Source organism: Mobula birostris, chromosome 17 (genome assembly GCF_030028105.1).
Source record: "Mobula birostris isolate sMobBir1 chromosome 17, sMobBir1.hap1, whole genome shotgun sequence".
Lineage (NCBI taxonomy): Eukaryota > Metazoa > Chordata > Chondrichthyes > Myliobatiformes > Myliobatidae > Mobula > Mobula birostris.
Genome location: NC_092386.1, coordinates 9919262 through 9935305, shown reverse-complemented (window position 1 = coordinate 9935305; position 16044 = coordinate 9919262).

Sequence of the window (16044 nt, the reverse complement as noted above, 5' to 3'; positions counted from 1 at the left end):
AGACGGGAGAAGGAAGAAAGCTCTCCCTGCCATGCCCGACCACAGTCCGACTCTGAGTCATCCGAAAACTTTGAGCCTCCAACCAGCCCTCCGACACCAAGTACCGAGCACCATCTCTGCCGAATGCTTCGACCCCAGCCTCGGTCGCCAGCAGCAGGCAAAGCCGGGGGTTTTGGGGCCTTCCCTCTGGAGATTCTCGATCGCACGGTAGCAGCGGCAGCGAACCGGGCATTTCAGAAGTTTCTCCAGATGTTCCTCTGTGCTTCTCACGTCTGTCTCCATCAAATCAGAATTGTGTACGGCATCCTACTTACAAATACGATATCATTTCACCGGAGAGCTGTGCGCGCTGCGTCGCGCCGCTATCTTCTCCTCCTGCCCGTAGTATCCATACCAGGACCACAATACTGAAAAACAGTTACTTTACCCAAGAGTCAGGCTGAGCAACACCTCCACCCACTAACCCACTAATACTTTATTATTTCTCATCTGTCACCTTACATACAGACGGTAGGCGTCACTTTATGTATTGTACCTATAATCAATCTATTTATATAAACTATCTTATGTATTTATATTTATTGTAAACACAAGAAAGTCTGCAGATGCTGGAAATCCAGAACAACGCACATAAAATGCTGCGAGAAACTCAGCGGGTCAGGCAGCACATATGGAGAGGAATAACAGTTAACATCTTGGACAGAGGTCCTCCATCAGGACCAGAGAGCAACGGAAATACACCAGAATAAAAAGGTGAGGGGAGGGGGAGGATGCTAGATAGAAGGTGATAGGTGAAGCCAGGTGGGTGGGAAAGGTGAAGGGCTGGAGAAGAAAGGAGAGGAGAGTAGACTGAGGGAGAAAGGGAAGGAGGGGGGGCACCCAGGATGAGGTGATAGGCAGACGCAGAGGGGTAGGAGGTCAGAGTGGGAAGTAGAAGAAGAGGTGAGGGAGAAAGATATTTTATTACCAGAAGGAGAAACTGATATTCTTGTCATCATATTTATAGTGTTTTTTAAAAAAATATTATTGTGTTCTTTATCTTCTGTGGATGTTTTTTTTGTGCTGCATCAGATCTAGAAGAACAATTAGTTTGTTCTCCTTTACACTTGTCTACAGGAAATGACATCGAACAATCTTGAATCTTGGTGAAGTGAAAAACTGACTTACAGCAGCATCACAGACACACGGCATCACCTCAGAAGCATCACTAGAAAAGCATTAATCTGAGTTGTGGGGGAAGTGCTGGAGGAACTCAGCAGGTCAGACAGCATCTGTGGAGAGGAATAAGCCGTCAGTGTTTGGGCCAGGACCCCAGCATTTTATGTGTGTTATTTAAGGTGTCCAGCATGTGCAGATTCTCTTTTATTAAACAGAACCACACACAATTTTTACAAGAACACAATCAGAGCAAATTTTAGTGCAGTAATCAAAGTGATCACGGTGTGACTAAATTGTATATAGTAGGGTTTTGCCAGTTGGTTTAGGAACGAAATGGATGAAGGGGAATAACTGTTCTTGAACCTGGTGGTGTGGGACTTCAGGCTTCTGTACCTCCCACCTGATGTTAGCTGCAAGAAGATGGTGTGGTCCGGATAGCGGAGATCATTGATGGTGGATGTTGCCTTCCTGAGGCAGCACCTCCTGTAGATACTACTGATGGTGGGGAGGGAAATACCCTTGATGTATTGGGCAGAGTCCACTACTCTCTGCATGCAGTATTTTACTTTCCTGTACGTTTGACTTGCCGTACCAGACCATAATGCAACCAGTCAGCATACTTCCAACAGTGCATCTGTAGAAGTTGATCCGAGTGTTAGGTAACAAGTCAAACCTCCTTACATCTGTGAAGAATGATGCTAACACGACTTAATTATGATTAAATCCACATAAAGAAAATGTATGGCCCATGGGGTGTATAGGTTGTCCGGAATTAAGGGTCCTGCATTTATCAAGTCCTGTGCTTTATACCAAAGATCAAAACCTGAAGGTCGATTGGAAGGTAAATGGACGAAGCCCTGAGTCTGTGAGTCTACACGGGAAGTCAGGGGCTCAATGTTTGCGACTCCACAAGTCCAGTGGAACGCCTGGAGACAGCCTGACCTAGTGTTGGAGGAGGTGTGTGTGTGTGTCTATGTGTGTGTGTGCGTATGTGTGTGTGCACATGTGTGTATGTGTGTGTGCGCGTGTGTGTTTGTGTGCATGTTTGCATGTGTGTGCGTTTGTATGTGTGCGTGTATATTTGCATGCGCGTGTGCGTGTGTGTTTGTGTGTGTGTTTGTGTGCGTGTGTGTTTGTGTATGTGCGTGTGTGTTTGTGTGCGTGTGTGTTTGTGTATGTGCGTGTGTGTTTGTGTGTGTGTTTGTGTGCGTGTGTGTTTGTGTGTGTATGTGTTTGTGTATGTGCGTGTGTGTGTTTGTGTATGTGTGTGTGTGTGTTTGTGTGCTTGTGTGCATGTGTGTGCGCGTGTGTGTAAAGGATCTTGTTTAGCTGTTGTTCTTTTGTTACTGTTCTGTTGATCATGTGATGTTGGTGCCAGTATGTGTGCTGACACTAGCAGGCTGTCCCCCAGCACATCCTTAGCTTGTGTTGGCTGTAAGTGTAAATGACCTAGTTCACTGTACATTTTAATCTACGTGTGATGATCAAATGAATCTGTAGCTGAATATGTGTTGCACCACTGTTCTATTCATTACTGGGATGTGGACATTGCTGGAAGCATCATTAGCTCCTTAATTAAGAAGGGAGCTACATTGAAAACCTGCTGTGCAATTTGAAGAAGCTAATCTGAAAAATAGGGTCATGAGACCATGATCAGCCACATCATACGACACAGAACGTAATGATGATAATCGTGAGGTGGGTCCTCCGTCAGTCAGGATTGGCCACGGATATTGCGCCTCAGCTCTCTAGATACGCAAGCCCGGGCAGTACGATATGGAGAGCAAGCTGTTGCCAATGTAGCAAGCTTGCCCTCTCTATGCTTCTGATGAACCCAAAGGAACAGCAAAGACTGATACAGTTTGGCACTAGCAGTGTCGCAGGAGTTGTGTAAAACTGCCTTATGGACTCCAGCTCCAGATATTTCCCTCTGGGTTTACTCCCAAAGCGTGTGGTGCGTGGCCAAGTGGTTACGGCGTTGGGCTCACGATCTGAAGGCAGCGTGTTGTGTCTTTGAGCAAGGCACTTAACCACACACTGCTCTAGTCCACCCAGCTGAAAAATGGGTACCAGCAAAAAAAAAAAAATATGGGGGTTAACCTCGCGATAGACTGGCGTCCTATCTGGGGGGGGGAGTCTCGTATTCTCAGTCGCTTCATCCCACAGAAACTGGCATAAGCACCGGCCTGATGGGCCACAAAGGCTCGGGGCAGACCTTAACTTTTAACTTACTTCCTCATGAATGGGTATAGCCACAAGGCAGCGGAGCTTTGAGATAATGGTACACAATATATATTTATGTACATAGCACATATATTATGTGAGTATATTTGAGTGGATAATTATACTATTTATTGATACGGTTAGATAGCTTCATCCTATCGCACTTTACATTCACCTCTTCACCCCACTTACTTCCTTCATTCAGCTTTGGAAGTCCCACCTCAGTAAATATCACTCAATAAAGTGCAATATCATGCATGGGGTCTCTCACAGACTGGATACGATAAGTGTCCAGGTGCTTATCTTGTCTTGAGAAGTCGGCTTTAGCTTTCCTACAGAGGAGGCAACTGAACAAAATTGTGCTGCTCAATATCTACAGTTTCTGTTAACTCATTTTTGTCCATGCTGCATGAAGCCATGGGAGGTGGTGGATGGTCAAATGATCAGATGGAGGAAGTCTCAAGTCCTGATTATGTGACCACTGTCGCCAGGCAGGCATCTCTGAAAAGTATCGATAATGACTAGGGTCACTTACCTTGAAAAGACACTACCTAGAAGACAATACAATAGACAATAGGTGCAGGAGTAGGCCATTCGAGCCAGCACCACCATTTTCTGTGATCATGGCTGATCATCCACAATCAGTACCCTGCTCCTGCTTTCTCCCTACATCCCTTAACTCCACTATCTTTTTTTAAATACTTTATTTTCAAAAATTTCAAAAAAAAACAATGAGATCAACAAAAACATACCAGCTCAGACATGTGTAAAAATGAAATAAGCAAAAAAAAAGGGATATAACATTAGAGGGATGCCTATTGTACAAAGTGCTCAAAAATACTAAACATTAAATCTCAAATGAGGGCTGTGAGAAATCAGCTGGGGGGAAATTGCTCATCTGCCCCCAGCCTCATCCAGGTAGGCTAGAAATGGATCCCAGGTAGCCGAAAGTTTTTTAATTGAATTGGTTCTCAAGAACCTAAGTTTTTCCACCTATATGACTGAGATCATATCAGCCATCCATCTCCGAAAGGAAGGGGGAGAGGGTGATTTCCACTCCCTCAAGATAAGTCTTTTGGCAACAATCATCCCCAGCATCAGAAACTGTTGTATGGCTGCAGGGAAACAAATAGTAGATTACGAGCAGCCAAATATGGCGAGACCAGCTTCCAAGGGGAAGGATCTTTTATAGGCCTTTGAGTACCAGTCGAATATTTTGGACCAAAATCCGGTCAGTAATAGGCAAAACCAAAAGGTATGTGACAACGTGGCTTCCGTCCCTTGGCATCTATCACACATTGGCGAGACAGAAGGGTAAGTCCTGTGCAACTAAGTTTAGAGTAATGGAGACGGTGGACAACTTTAAACTGGATCAGTTGGTGCCTGCTGTTAACAGAGCAGGCCTGTATCATAGACAAACATTTATCCCAGGCAGCTTCAGATAATTCAATGCCCAACTCCTCTCTCCAGGCATCCATAATCTTCACAGTAGACGCTACAGTGCAATTATCAAACAAACGTACAAACTTAGAAATGAGATGCCTGGAGTCAGGAGGGTTCTTTAAAATATCAAAAAACATATGTTTCCCTGGAAGGATTTCAAAATTACAAATCTTAGATTGAATGCAGTGTCTAATTTGCAAATAACGAAAAAATTGCAAGTGAGGCAGCTCAAATTTCTCTTTCAGCAGACTAAATGTTGCAAACCGTCCCTCTATGTACAGGTCTTCAATCGAAACTAGATCCTTCTCCCTCCAAGCATGGTAGGTTTTATCTGACCATGAGGGTAGAAAGGAGTGATTGAAACAGATTGGTGTTTGTACAGGTAAATCCAGAACACTCCTAATCTGATTTAGAATTTTGACAGAATTTTTCAAAACAAAACTCAAACTTTTTGAAGTCCCAGGCCTCTCTAACTTGGAGAACAGCATGGCTGGCAAGGAGGAATTGACAACAGAGTTGGACTCCATACAACCAGGGGCTAGGTAACCAGATAACCAGGGGCTACGTTATCCGGAGCCCCCTGTTGCCAAAACATTAAAGCCCTAACATTGACAGCCCAATAATAGTGTCTAAATACAAATAATCCCAGCCCTCCTTCAGATTTGGGCTTTGGTAAATGAATTTTCGAAATCCTGCGATTCTTATAATTCCAAATATTATGGAGTCCAACTGTTTAAAGAAAGCTGATGTAAGAAAAATGGGGAGATTTTGACAAAGATAGAGAAACATAGGAAGGGAAACCATTTTAATTGAATTTATATGACCAATCATGGACAGAGGTAGGGTTTTCCAACTTTCTATATTCTGTTTAAGTTTTGAAATAAACTCCGTGAAGTTTAATTTGAATATTAATTTAGGATCGTTGGGGATTGTCAAGCCGAGGTAAGTAAAGTGATCTTTAACTACTTTGAACGGGACACTTTCCAAAAAACCCCATGTGTAGTCGTTGGAGAGGGGCACAAAGTCACTTTTTGTCCAATTGATTGAGTATCTCGATACACTGCCAAAAGAGGTGATTAAATCTAGAAGAAGAGAGACTGACTTTTCCGAGTTTTGTAAATAGAGTATCACATCATCAACATATAAACTAATAAGTGTTTTAATACATCCTACTTTCAAACCCAGAATATTTGGGTGACTTCTTATTTTTAGGGCAGGGGGCTCTTATCACGACGGCAAAAAGGGCCGACTAGAGAGGGCACCCCTGCTGGACTGAACAGTGCAGGGGAAACAGAGTTGAATTGTTACCGTTAGTTATAATAGAGCACATTGGGCTGGCATATATCAGTTTTACCCAGGATACAAATGACTCGCTGAACCCAAACCTGTACAGTGACTGAAACATGTAAGGCCACTCAATCTGGTCAAAAGCCTTTTGTGCATCAAGGGATAAAATTGCTGCCCCATTAGCTTTCCCATGATCAGCATATGTAGTACGAAGGAGGCATCTGACATTGGAAAACAAGAACCTACCCGGGATAAATCCTGTCTGATCAGGATGAATGATAGATGACAAATGCTTATTTAGTCGGTTAGCCAGCATTTTAGTAATTACCTTTCTATCAAAATTCTGGAGTGCAATGGGCCTATAGCTGGCCGGATCTGTTCCCTCTTTACCTTTCTTTACTTGAGGGAAATGTTAGCCTCGTACAATGTCTTAGGGAAGGCTTTATCTCTCTCAGAGCAAGATATCATTCTGAGGAGAAGTGGGGCAAGGATATCATAGAATTTCTTATAAAATTCACAGCCAAATCCATCCAGCCCAGCAGCCTTGCCGGTCGGAAATGACTTAATGGCAGAAGTTATTTCTTCCAATGTGAAGTCAGATTCTAAGTCCTCCCTAGCAGCGTCACTAGGTTTCGGCATTATAAGAGAGTCAAAGAAGTCATTCAAATCAGATTGAGTGTAGAAGTGTAGAGTTCGCTGTAAAATCCTTTAAAACAGTCATTTATCTCCTTGGGGTTAGTTAACAGGGTACCCACCCTCGATCTAATGCAATGAATTGACCTCAGAGCCTGGGTGCCCCTGAGCTGCCGTGCCAGGAGCCCCACAGGCTTGTCCCCCATTTCGAAATGCTTTTGTCTTAATTTTTAGAGGAGGCTATTTATTTGACTACCCAAGATACAATTGTACTCATATTTAAGCTTCATTATTTTATTATAATCTTCAGAGGATTTCGAAGCCTGGTATGTCGTTTCGAGGGTTGGGAGAGTATTCTCAATCTCTAATAATCCCCCTTCTCTCTCCCTCTTAGCAGCGGATTCATATGAAATTATATACCATGAATTACAACTTTTAATGGAATCTGACACCTCGCCATTATCGTTAATTTCTATAAAATCTTTTAATCTAGTGGTGATATATTCTATAAATTTTTTATGATGAGTAGGGAGGGGTTAAAAAGCCAGGAATAGATTCGTTTGGAAAGGGAGACATTGTCAAGGGGCTATGGTCAGAAATTAATCTATTAAGATATTTTGTATTAGTAACACGAGATATTAAATGAGAATCAACCAAAAATAGTCTATTCTACTATAAGATTTGTGAACATGAGAATAATAAGAATCATCCTCATCGGTGGGATGTTGAACTCGCCAAATATCTACTAAATTCCTAGATCTAATCAAATTATTTGGGAGCTGCACTGACACGATATTTGAGGGTGGGTGGGAGGACAATCTATCTAAATATGGGTCCAGGTTGCAATTCAAGTCACCGCCAATTATTATATTTGAATTACTGGCATCCGGAAATAAATCAAAAACTTTCCTAAAAAAATTTGGCTCGACTGTGTTTGGACCATAAGTATTAAGGAAGGTTAGCGGAAACGAATTAATGGTGTCAGAGATCATAATAAACCTGCTGAGAGGATCTGTGGTCATGGAAGTGAGTTGAAATGGAATATATTTCCTAAAGAGGATAGCCACACCACGGGCATGAGAAGTAAATGGTGACTGGTAAACCTGCGATATCTGCTGGATCTCAATCTGCGTTGCTCAGTTACTTTGAAATGGGTTTCCTGTAGAAAAATCACATCTGCAGATAGAGATTTGAGATGTCTAAAAACTTTATCCCTCTTAGCAACATGACTAAGGCCCTTAACATTCCACGAGACTATTGTAATATCTTTACCCCCCCAGCTGTGTTCTACCGCAAGGCCTCTGCATATGAGAATAAAAAAGAGATTATTAGAGTTGAGCACAAACATAATAATCAATGCAAAATAGCTGGCAGCCTCGTAACAACACAACATGATGACAAAAAAAAGCATGTCTGAGCTATAAACAAGAACAACACACACCCTAACCCACCCCTCTTCGTGTCTCCCTAAACCAGACACATAGTTCCCTATTTCCATCCCAAAAGGAGATGCTGGGGAGGTAACTAACATTGCAGAGTTATCACAAACCCCCTCTCCAAGAAAATTTATAACACAAACTATATAATACCGTTAAACAGATGCTATTAGGACTGGGGACGGTTATCCAGTTTCCACACCTGAAGCTGAACATTCATGACACCAACTCAAGTTTAACCCTTATAAAAACAGAAATATTTAGAACATTCTCTGCAATTAAATCCCAGTGTGCAATACGGCATTGTAAAACTATGTATAACAAGCAGGTCCCTCCCCATATCCCAACATGGAAACTGGCACAAATGTAAGCTGAATAAATAGTGTCAATATATCTACTCCACTTTGCGTGAATTATTCCTTTCCAAGAATTGTGCTGCTTCTAACAGGTCGTCATATACTTTAGGCACTCTTCCATCTTGATGATAAATATAGAGCCTAGCCGGATACCGCAGGGTGTGCTTGATTCCTCCGTCATGCAGAGTTCGCAGTACATCACGAAAGGCATGACGTTGAGTCATCACCTCTTTAGTATAATCCGGGAAGATCAAGACTTTGTTTCCCCTGTACTCCATGGGTTGTAGTCTGCTGCGGTGCAGGATCAGCTCTTTCACTTGAAAGGGATGGATACGTGCGAAGATGGTGTGCGGTTTCCCGCCGGCAGCTGGCTTAGGATAGAGACAGCAATGCGCACGATCGACTTTAACCGGGTACGCAAAGTGCTCTTCCCCGAGCAACTTGGGAATCAGTCTGGAAACAAATTCAGTAGGTTTACCATCCTCCTCGCCCTCTTGTATCCCTACAATCTTAATATTATGTCTCTGGGAACGAGCCTCTAAGTCATGCATTTCAGCTTCAGGCTGGCTATTTTGTCTCATTAGCTCTGAATACTTAACTTCAAGCTCTTGCATGTGTGTTTCAAGGTCACTGGTGGTTAGTTCTTGATTAGCCACACGGGCTTGTAAGTCAGCCTGGGAGTCCATAAGCGCCTCAAACTCGGTCTCAAAAACATCAAAGCAGTCGTTAATGCCACGCAGAACTGACTGAGAAATCTCCTGACCTAATTCCTTGCACATGGCATAAGTTTTATCCGGCGGTATCTCAGACGTGGAAAAGTGCTTTACCGACCCGTTGTTGACACTAACTTCGGTAGTTTGGCAGTCGGCGGTCTTGGCTTTATTTGCCTTCGGCATTGTCAACCTTTTCCAGACACTTAGTTTGGACACACACTGTTGGCCTATGAATGAATAAAACACGGTATAATAGTAATTTTATCGAGGTCTCGGAGAGGAGCACTGACCAAACACGTCTAATCCATAGGCATGTGCACTAGCACCCCGATTCCGCTATCTTTAACAGCTCTATCTAACTCTTTCTTGAAAGAACCCAGAGAATTGGCCTCCACTTCTGTAGAAAAATTTACTAAGAACAATCACGGTCATGGAAAGACCATGATCGCCCACATCATACGACACGGCACGTAATGATGGGGATGAATCTGAAGAAGTGAGAAAAACTGATCACACACATGTACATTTGGGCCAGGGTTGCACATTTTAAATTCGAAGCACTCCCATATCTATTCTGGGATCAATTGCCATAAATTTAACAAATACAGTATACCATGTGTTGTACTTATATCCTTCAGTGGGCAACACATCAGGTACGTGTCCCTTTGAACCCACATTTTTCTTGCCCTAGTCCCCATTGCATCTTTCAGAATCTCATAAAACGAGAGCTCAACTTGTCCTTGGCAAAACAGGAGGAGGTGCTATGAGTCTGCTCTTCCTGGTTCTCAAGAGGCTTGTGTTATAGATTGCAGACTCATTATCAATACAGTTTTGACACCATAAATATTTAATTTTAAAAGGACTTGAAGCAAAGATTAGTGCCTTTGATGATCCCTGTTGATTCTGAATTACAATCCTTATTATGTTCAGCAAATGCTGAATGGTCTCTTCAAGTTGAGTTTGATCAGATCTCAATTCAGTCAAGTGCTCCTGTAGGCCATTGCTTATGAAAAGCATGTCTTATGAGAGCACAACACGTGACTGAAAGGAATTGCTGTGGAGTGTTCAGCTCTCTGCCTCACTGTTGTGTTTAAAGATGGATTGCATAGTGAAAATCAGCTGGAAAATTCAGATAAATTGAGTAGGGAAACAAATCTCCTTCACTCTCCAAAAAATCATAACAAGTAAAGACATCTCTAAAACAAAAAACAGCTTCCTCAACTATGATTCATTGAAATAGTAAACAAACCTGATTTGGTATGCATAGCACTTCAAACATCCTTCTTCTTCCAAGAATATCTTATCTCTTATTAACATTGGCGGATATCTCTCAATGCAACCATTTCTCCAAGGTTCACAGCTAGTGTTTGATACAATAATAAAGGTTTGCTTCACATCAATAAGGAGCCGAGAGCAAGATCACACTTGGAATAGAGCTAGCCATCAGCAGAGTTAGGTAGAAAGCTGAAAAGTGGGACCTCCAGGGTAGTAATCTCTAGATTGCTGCCTGTGCCACATGTCAGTGAGGATAAAAATAGTATGGTTTGGCAGATAAATGCAGGGCTGACAAATTGGGCCAAGGGGTAGGGTTTCAAATTTCTGTGTCATTGAGATCTCTGCAAGGAAAGATGACATGTACAAAAACAGTGGGTTACATCTGAACTCGAGGAAGACCAATAGTGGTTTGTTAGAACTGTGGGGGAGGGTTGAAAATTATTTGGCAGGGGGATGGGAACCAGAATGATAGGGCTGAGGATGGAACGGTTGGTATACAAGTAGTTCAGGGGTTCCCAATCTTTTCTTTTATGCCATGGACCAATACCATTACGCAAGAGGTCTGTGGATTCCAGACTGGAAACCTCTGAAGTAGATGCAGTGTGTAGTGAGATTGTCAGGAAGGACAGGCAGATGATGGGGCAGTGGGATGAGTTGCAGTCTGACATGGGGCCAAAATCAAAAAGGATGACGAATACAGGAATATATTTAAATGCATGCAGTATACGGAATGAGGTAGATAATCTTGTAGTGCAGTTAGAGATTGGCAGGTATGATGTGGGCATCTCTGAGTCATGGCTGGACAAAGGTCATAGTTGGGAGATTAGTAGTAGGCAGCCATCGATCCCAAGGGATCATGGGTTTGCGCCTCTGGTAGACTGTGTCCTCTCCAGGGTGCAAGCCTGGGCGGGAAGATTTGAAGAACTGGCTGTTGCCCATGCAGCGGGTTCCCCCTCTCTACGTCACTGACGTAGTCCAGAGGAAGGCAAAGCACTAATATAGCTTTGCACCAGTGCCGTCACAGAGGCTGCCAGACTAAAACTGTAAACAACATCAAACTGCCTTTGAGACCCCGACTCCCAATTTCTTCCCCAGGATTTAATCCTGGAGCCTTTCCCATGGGTGGGTCTGGCCGCAAGGCAGTGGAGGTTTAAAATCAAAGTTTTCCTTCTCCTAGGTGGGTTGCCATCCAAGGCTGATGAGCCCCACCTACCCAAAGCAACTGGATTTGAGGCACCGGTAGTCCGCCTTTGCCCCTTCTCTTGTCAGTAAGAACAGTTCCGCCGGGCCTAGTAGGTAAACCACATGTGAAGGCCAAGAGTTGGACTTGGTTGTCAGAGGCTGTTTCAGTCGCACGCCATTTGGAGCACTTTGTAGGTAGTGGGAGCTTATCCTCACTACCACCCCGGCTATGACAACCTTAGGAACCAACCTAATGGGAGCTTACCATCCATGGAGACAAATTGATACACATTGTATTAAAAGAATAGACAGGTAGGTAGAGGGAGAGTGGTGAAACTGTTGTTAAAATAGTGAAATCAAGTCCCCTTAGAAAGAGGTGGTACAGGTTCAGAAGATGCAGAACCCTTGGAAGTAGAGTTAAGAAAATGCAAGGGTAGAAACAGCCTGATAGGAGTTATATACAGGCCTCAGAACAGTAGCCAGGATGTGGGCTACTCTGGGAGATAGAAAAAGCATGTCAAAATGCCAATGTTGTGATAATCCTGGGGGATTTCAATATACAGATAGATTGAGAAAATCAGGCTGATGCAGGATCCCAAGAGAGGGAATTTGTAGAATGCCTACAAGATGACTTTTTAGAGCAGCTTATGGTTCAGCCCACTGGGGAAATGGCAATTCTGGATTGGGTGTTATTTAATGATCCAGATTTGATTAGAAAGATTAAGATAAAGGAATGCTTAGGAGGCCGTGATCATAAAATGATGTAATTCATCCTGCAATTTGAGAAAGAGAGGCGAGAGTGGATATCAGACCACTGGAAAATGATGGGAAACAATGAAATAGTGAACAAACTGAGTAAGTGTTTTGTATCAGTCTTCACTATTGAAGACACTAGCAGTATGGTGGAAGCTCCAGTTGTCAGGGAGCATGAAGTGTGTGAAGTTGCCATTACTAGAGAGAAGGTTCTTGGGAAAGTAAGAAGTCTGAAGATGGATAAGTCACCTGCACCAGATGTTGGCAACCCTAGAGTTCTGAAAGAGGTGGCTGAAGAGATTGTAAAGGCATTAGTAATGATATTCCGAGAATTGCCAGATTCTGGAATGGTTCCAGAAGACTAGAAAATTGCAAATGTCACCCAACTCTTCAAGAAGGGAGCAAAGCAGAAGAAAAGAGACTATTGAATTGAATTGACTTTATTTCTTACATCCCTTCACATACATGAGGAGTAAAAATCCAGTTAGTCTGACCTCAGTGGTTGGGAGGATGTTGGACTCAATTATTAAGGATAAACTCTTAGAGTACTTGGAGGCACATGATAAAATAGGCCGGTCAACATGGATTCCTCAAAGGAAAATCTTACCTGACAGATCTGTTGAAATTCTTTGAAGACATAACAAGCAGGACAGACAAAGGAGAATTGGTTGATGTTGTGTATATGGATTTTCAGAAAGCCTTTGACAAAGTGCCACACATAAGGCTGCTTAACATGCTACGAGCACATGGTATTACAGGAAAGATACTAGCATGGGTAAAGCAGTGGCTGATTGGCAAGATTCAAAGAGTGGGAATAAAGGGAGCCTTTCTAGGTTGACTGCCGGTGCCTTATGTGTTCCACAGGTGTTTGTGTTGAGACCGATTCTTCTTACGTTGTATGTCAATGATTTAGATGATGGAATTAATGGCTTTGTTACAAAGTGTGCAGACAATATGAAGATAGGTGGAGGGACAGGTAATTTTGAGGAGAAGAGAGGCTATAGAAGGACTTTGACAGTTTATGAGACTGGGCAAAGAAATGGCAGTGGGGAAATGAATGGTCATGCACTTTGGTAGAAAAAAATAAAAGGGTTGGCTATTTTCTAAGTGGGAAAAAAGGGTGAAATGAAAATGGATTTGGGAGTCCTTGTGCAGGGTTCCCTAAAGGTTCATTTGCAGGTTGAGTTTATGGTGAGGAAAGCAATTGCAATGTTAGGATTCATTTCAAGAGGACTAGAATACAAATACAAGGATGTAATTTTGAAGCTTTGTAAAGCAGTGGTGAGGCCTCACTTGGAGTATTGTGAATGGGTTTGGCCCCTTAGCTTAGAAAGGATGTGCTGCAACTGGAGAGGGTACAAAGGAGTTTCACAAAAATGATTCTGGGATTGAACGGCTTATCATAAGAAGAGCATTTGATGGCTCTGGGTCCGTATGCACTAGAGTTCAGAAGAATGAGGATGACTTTATTATTACCCATCGTATGTTGAAAGGCCTTGATAGAGTGGATGTGGAGAAGAGGTTTCCAATGGTGGGAGAGTCTAAGACCAGAGGACACAGCCTCAGAATAGAGGGACATTCTTGAGATGAGGAGGAATTTCTTCAGCCAGAGAGTAATGAATCTGTGGAATTCTTTGCCATCGGCAGATGTGGAGGCTAAGACTTTATCTACATTTAAGTTTGAGGTTGGTAAATACTTGATTGGTCAGGGCATGCAGTGATACGGGAAGAAGGCAGGAGATTGGGATGAGAGGAAAATTGAATCAGCCATGATGAAATGGTGGATCAGGCCTAATGAGCCAAAAGGCCTAATTCTGCTCCTATATCTTATGGTCTTATGTTCTTAACAAGAAACGAATCCATGGGGTTACAGGAAAGGTACTAGCATGCATAGAAAATTGGCTGACTGACAGGAGGCAAACAGTGGAAATAAAGTGGGGCTTTTTCTGATTGGCAGCCAGTGAATAGTGGTGTACCGCAGGGGTCAGGGTTTGAACCGTTACTTGTCACGTTATATGTCAATGATTTGGATGAAGGACTTGAAGGGTTTGTGGCCAAATCTGCAGACAATACAAAGATAGGTGGAGGGGCGGGTAGTGTTGAGGAAGCAGATAGTCTGCAGAAAGATTTAGGCAGTTGGGGGAATGACGAAGAAGTGGCAGATGATCATACACTTTGGTCGATGGAATAAATGTGTGGGTTATCAAAAATCAGAGGTGCAAAGAGACTTGGGGGTCTTTGTGCAAGATTCCCTAAAAGTTAACTTGCAACTTGAGTTGGTAGTCAAGAAGGTAAATGCAATTTTAGCATTCATTTTGAGAGGACTGGAATATAATAGCAAAGATGAAAAGCTAAGACTTTAAAAGGCAATGGTCATACCACACTTGGAGTATTGTGAGCAGCTTTGGGCCCCTATAAGAAAAGATGTGCTGATATTTGGAGAGGGTTCAGGGGATGTTCACAAGAATGAACCCAGGAATGAAAGGGTTAATATATGAGGAGCATTTCATGGTTCTGGACCTGTACTTACTCGAATTTAGAAGGATGAGGGGAGATCTCATTAAAATCTACCTAATATTTAGAACAGAGATGAGGAGGAATCCCTTTAGTTAGAGGGTGGTGAATCTGTGGAATTCATTGCCACAGATGGCTGTGGAGGCCGAGTCATTGGGTATATTTAAGGTGGAATTTTAGGTTTAAGGTATTTATTAAATAGTTAATTTAAATAAGTAGTGTGTGTACATATATATTTTTTCACCCCTTATTGGTGGCGTGCATGTGTATTTTTTCTCAATCTCAGGTCCTCTACCAGAGGCCTGGGAGCTTGCGGATTTGGCTCAGTATCCTTGCTGTTCCTAGTAGTGTGCTCTTCTGGACTGAGATCTCAAATGTTGTTCTGAGATTTGTTGGAGCCATTCTGCCAGTGGGAAACAAAGGAATGTAATGTTTTGTGCTTCATGGAGACCTGGCTGACAGAGGAGATACCGGACCATGCTAATGAACCCTCTGGGTTCTCCCTGTTCCAGGCAAACAGGTCAAAAAACCTCTCTGGGAAGAGTAAAGGAGAAGGGGTATGTGTCATGGTCAACAATGATTGGTGAGACTCCGGAATGTGATACCCTCAAATCATTTTGTTCTCCAGACCTGGAGTACCTGGTGCTACTGTGCAGAGACTACTGGCTGCTGAGGGAGTTCACAGCTGTTATCACCACAGTGGTGTACATTCCACCGCAGGCTGATACTGACCTGGCTCTCAAGGAACTGTACGAGACCATCAGCACGCTGGAGACTGCGCACCCAGAGGCTGCCTTCATCGTCGCCAATGAAAGTCTCTCGGAAGTTTTGTCAGCGCATCCAGGTGAGCACTGGTGGAGACAACACACTTGACCACTGCTACACTCCCTTCCACAATGCTTACAAAGCTCTCCTTTACCCACCTTTTGGAAAATCAGACCACTCTTCGATCCGGCTTTTGCTGACGTACCTATCAGTCTCTATGCTGCAGAACTGCTTTGATGACATCGACTGGAATGTCTTCTATGATGAGGAGTCATTATTATTACAGTGAGAATTTCCTCCACCACC